Source organism: Zingiber officinale, chromosome 4A, assembly GCF_018446385.1.
Source record: "Zingiber officinale cultivar Zhangliang chromosome 4A, Zo_v1.1, whole genome shotgun sequence".
Classification (NCBI taxonomy): Eukaryota; Viridiplantae; Streptophyta; class Magnoliopsida; order Zingiberales; family Zingiberaceae; genus Zingiber; species Zingiber officinale.
The window spans coordinates 30,690,570-30,696,490 of record NC_055992.1 but is presented as its reverse complement, the minus strand read 5'-3'; positions in this window follow the sequence as shown (position 1 = coordinate 30,696,490).

Genomic DNA, 5,921 nt, shown 5'->3' with positions numbered 1-5,921 from the left:
CTGCCATGGATCGGATAGGCTTCCTTCCTTGGCTCACCGTCTTTGGGCCGGGTGGTGGTGGAACCTCTAAACCACTCGGAGTCGGGGTTTGGCCCGGTGACCGTGGGGTGTTCTGATTAGCCTTTAAGGTGGCTATTTGTCGCTTCAGAATCGAGCCACTAATGTCAGAAGATCCGGAGGAGGCACCGAACCGCCTCTTCTTTGGGCTCACCGCTAGTGCCCTTTTTTTGGGCCCTCGTGCCATTTCTAATGACATAGAGAACATATGTATAACTAATACTATCACAGTTATAAAATTTCTGATATCATGATTAAACTACCATGTACTAACAAGCACAAGCATATAACATGAACTGTAATTATAAGCAAGAAACATATAACATGAACTGTAGCTATAAACAAGAACATTAAGGAGAGTAGAGGTATCCTTACTTGGAGGCTGCAGGTACAATGCTGATGTGTGTGTAGGAAGTATGGAACACTGCTCTGATACCACTCTGTAACGACCCGCCTTCTACTACTAGGCTATAAGGCGAATCGCTACAGTTTAGTGCTAAACTATACTGTGCGGAAAACTGGGTAAAATAAAAATTTTACTAAACTATTGTAGTTGCCTCTGCTAAACTCCGTGAGGGTGAGACTTCATATCCCACTACCTTATAAATGTTCATAGCTATACTAAGGAGGTGGAACTAGGGTTTGGATCGGTCCCTTGAACGATCCACTGACCCCCCACGCTAACACTGGCTGGATCGGTCTGGGGACCGATCCAGTAGAGGCTGGATCGGTCGGCAGACCGATCCAGGTATAGCTGGATCGGTCGGCAGACCGATCCAGGCACCCGAAATTCTCCTGGAGGCTACTGTATCGTGCTGGATCGGTCGGCTGACCGATCCAGGAGGATACAGTATGCTACTGTATCTCGCTGGATCGGTCGGCTGACCGATCCAGTGGCACAATTCAGCCTCTGATCGGTCTGTAGACCGATCAGAGGTCTGATTTCGAGTCTGCACTCTGATTTCCAGCAACTGGGTTGTACCAACTCCACATACCAACTAATTAATGCATCAGAAACTATTCTAACCACATGTACTAACATTCTAACGGCATAAACTAGTAATCTAACTTAACATAAGACATAGTTTAGGAATTTCATGGCAACACGCAACTAAAAGTGCCTAGAACATGGAAACCAAAACCAATAAATAAAACGCTAAAGTAAATGCTAAGGAGTCCAATGCTCAATTTGCTACGTCCCCTAAGGACCTTTGATTCCAGTTCCATGCACACACATCCTCATCTGCATTGACCTCCAGCTCTTGGTCCACTTTTCCTTTACCTTTATCTGCAGTATAAGAAAAGTAGTATCTGTAAGCTTGCTTAGTAAGAAACCATCTACCTCACAAAATCATGCATTCGATGCAATATGCTTTTAAATCATGCTATTTGAAAATATGCACTGAACTTGCTAAGACATGGAGTACTGAGGTCATAAAGCATAACATATAAGCATGGCATATGATCATACAAGCATAACGGTTAAGTCTAATCATGGCATACTAGTATCTAAGCATGATAACATGAACTAAACATAAGCTAAACTAACGGAAACTAAATCTGTAACTGGAAACAAACTCAACTAGCATAACTGATTTTGAGTTTTGAAATCTAATACATAATAAGTGAAAATAATAAACATACTGTTGGGCCCGGCAACTGTACTTGCTGTGCGCGCATCCCTAACTAGACCCGGGTTTGCAAGTCCCGAATTTAGTAGGGTCTACTAGGTTATCTAAACCTAGCGACTAGGTTATCTGAACCTTACTAGGATATCTGATCCAGTACAGTGCCACTGAAAATAAAATACTGATATCTATAGCTAACTGATATAACATGCTGTTTCTAGGTTATCTGAACCTAGAGCTAGGTTATCTGAACCTAGAGGCGACTGTGGGAGCCCACCCATTGGATATCTGATCCATATAAGATATAATAAGCTGAACTAAACTAAGGTACTGTTTTAAGTGCTCCTAATGCACTTAACTGAGCTATTAAACATAACTGAAGTGGTATTTAGCTACACCAACAATTTACCGAACACTTGGCGTGCTTCAACTCTCTCCTCTAATCGGGAGATCACCTCTAGGCACCCGACAACGTCTAGAATCTCCAACTAAAGGAGAACAACGCGTCCGGCCCGTCTAGAGGTGTTCAACTAGATCCCTACATCCTCGAGGAGGGTTTAAACACACCCTACGTGCCGAAAAACCTGCATATAGCTAAAACCAATGCGTAGAAAACCAAACGGAGCTATTATACCGCAGGTGAGGGGTCTCTTACCTCTTGATCGTAATTTCTTACGATTCTAATCGCTAGGAATTCCGGTGGAGACGACTTCTCGACGTTTCGCTCCCGTCCACGTGCTCTACTCGCGGAGGGGAACGTCCTTGTGTTGAAATCGTCGCCGGAAAGTGATCTTGGGACCCTAGGAGAAGAACCCTAGGTTCTCCTTGGTGTGGCGCCGAAAGAAGGAGAGGAGGGAGAGGAGTCGGCGTTGAGGGTTTGGAGAGGGAGAAGGTTGTCGAACCAAGCAAAAATAAACCAAACCCACTTAAACCTTCTATTTATATTAAGTGGTTAATTCGGCTAAACCCAACTTAAATATAATCGTTCCCCTCCTCTTTCAGCACAGCCCTGCTGGGTCAACTGGTTATGACATTGTCCCTCTAAATCATAGGTCTCGGGTTCAATCCCCGCCTAGGCCGTTTTACGCTTATATTTCTTTTTTCTACTTCCGCTACTCGGAAAATTCCGGAAAAATATCTAAAAATTCCAGAAAAATCCTAGAATATTTCTAAAATAAATTTGGGAATTTTTTTCGGGCTTTACAGACTACCCTACCATGCTGCATCAAAACAGCGCCCAAGCCCTGAAGGGATGCATCTGTGTAAAGTACGAACCCGTCATCACCAGAAGGTAAAACCAAAACTGGTGCTGATACTAATCTCCGCTTCAGCTCCTGGAAGCTGGTCTCGCAAGCCTCTGACCATGTGAACTTCACGCCTTTCCTAGTCAGACGTGTCAACGGCATAGCAATGCTGGAGAAACCCTCAACGAATCGTCGGTAATATCCAGCCAAGCCCAAGAAACTACGGATCTCCTGGACTGACTTCGGCTGCTCCCAGCTAGTGATAGCCTCGATCTTCTGAGGATCCACAGAAATACCTCGGCTAGACACCACGTGTCCTAGAAAACCAACTGAGGGAAGCCAAAACGCACACTTGCTGAACTTCGCATACAGATGATGTCGTCGAAGAGTCTCCAAGACTATGCGAAGATGCTGCACGTGCTCCTCCTCGGAACGCGAATAGATCAATATATCATCGATAAACACAATAACAAACTGATCTAGATACTCCAGAAAGATACGGTTCATCAGATCCATAAATACTGCAGGAGCATTGGTAAGCCCAAATGGCATTACCAAAAACTCGTAATGTCCGTATCTGGTGCGGAAAGCTGTCTTCTGAATATCAGAATCTCTAACTCTCAGCTGATGATATCCAGACCGCAGATCAATCTTAGAATACACTGATGTATCTCTGAGCTGATCAAATAAATCCTCAATCCGTGGCAAGGGGTACTTATTTTTGATAGTCACTGCATTCAACTGCCTATAATCGATGCACAACCTCAGAGTACCATCCTTCTTCTTGACGAATAGTATTGGAGAACACTAAGGCGGAATACCGTGGGGTTCTCAACAAGGACACCGGAATGCTCCTGCTCGTGCATGCCATATGCAACTTCTGCAAGAAAAGTTGTCCTCTGCCGACGCTGCGAAGATTGAGCTTTCGGCCCACCTCGCTGAGTCCTGGACTGACCAAACCGTCCTCCCGGAACAGAAATCCCAGAAGCTACATGCTGAGCCTTCAATAAACAGTCTCGGCTCACGTGCCCAGGCAGTTTGCAATAGTAGCAAACTGACTGGCCCAGGGTGCATGTAGAGGTGAAGTGCTCTCGGGATCCGCATCGGATATAGTGAGGGTCACCGACGGACTATTTCCGATTCTGTTGAGAAGACCGGGACGTCCTGATGAAGATCGTCCTGACTTCAGGGGTCGGCCAGATGACCCAGAAGTACTCTGACCCGTCTGAGTGCGACTGCTCTGCTGTTGTCCTGTAATCTGTGGCTGCTGGATTTGTCCGGAAGTCCGATCAGTCTGCTTCCTCTTCTTGTCCGTGTTCACTCTCTAATGAGTAGACTCAATCATAAGAGCTCTATCCAATGTCTCGGTGTATGATGAATACCCAAAATCGGCAATCTTCACCTGAAGATGCTCGTCCAGTCCATGGACAAACTGGAGCATACGAGATCTGTCCTCGGCAACCAACTCAGGACAGAATCTAGCCAACCTATTAAATTCGGCATTATACTCCATCATTGAGCGGTTATTCTGCCGAAGACTCAGAAAATCCTGCCGACGTGTCATCTGATACGTCCGGAGAAAATACTGACTCTCGAATATCTCCCTAAATCTCGCCCATGTAATATGTTGCTCGCCTATAATCGAGCGCTGTGTGTCCCACCAGATCTCTGCCCCGTCTCGTAAGTGGTAAGCAGCCAGCTCAGCCTTCTCCCACTCGGAGCAGGCCATGTAAAAGGATGTCCGCTCCATAGACTCTATCCAAGATTGAGCCACGCTCGGATCAGTCTCCCCGCGAAATAGCGTAAATCGATCTTTTCACCGACTCCGCTAAGGCTAGGATCCGTGCCAGTGCCGCAACCATATCCGTAAATATCGCTACGGACAGGACAGAACCACTGGAGTTGATCCTATGGGTGGTACTACTGGATAAGTCGGAGGAGGTACTACTGGTGCTGCCGCATAATCGAGGTGGGTACTGCTGGTGGAACTACAGGGTAAACATAAGTACTAAAAGTACGATGGGTAGTACCAGGTAAGAAGTAACTGGTACTACCAGTGTGGGTGCCTAGTATATAATAACCGACACAGGTATCTGTAGTAATACCGAGTACGCAGTAACAGGCATGGCTAGAGAGGGTGCCGAGTATACCGCGAGTACTACTGATGGGGGAGGTGTCTGATATGCCGACGGTGGTACCACTGGTGGTACAATCGAGGTAGATACCTCCGAAATTGGAACCGTCAGGATCTGAGGACCTGACGCGCTCCCAATACCCTGAGGAGTCTGTCCCTGACAGACAGGCTCGATCCTAGCAGAACTCTCTAGAGACTCTATCTCAGGAGAATCTATCGGCCTCTTACGTGTGCGACCACATCTAAGTACTAGAACACGTGTAGGTGGCATATCTGTAAAGAAAATGTTACCCAGATATCACTATAGGTATAAGAACTGAAAAATTACCTAAATTACCTATTTGCCGTCTGGAGATATCCTGTCGCTGCTTAGCCCCGAATAGAACCTCGTCAAAATACCTCGAAATTTTGAAACGAGAAAATCAACGAAAATCCGGACAAATCCGAAAATATCCAGATAAACTCGCAAAACTCGTAAGAACCAGCATCAGAACTGCTCTGATACCAAATAAATTGTCACGCCCCCAAGTAGTCCCTGTCCGAAGAAATTTCGGCAGCATCTCCCCTGTACGGCGGACAATATGAAGCTCAGTATACATATATCTCCATACCTCGGCCACACACGGCCGGAATAATACAATACAATAAGAACAAGCCACGCAGTTTATATCAACATTCCACATGAGTTAACATATAATCAATCCACGCAGTTAATAAGAAAAGACGATATAAAATCTCGAAAATATATGTACACATCCTACTCCACTACAACGAAGAAACGAAATCCACGAAGTAATGAAATATTCGCAGCGGAAAACAAAAGTAGTAAACCCAATGTGCGTCATAAAGTCCACAATA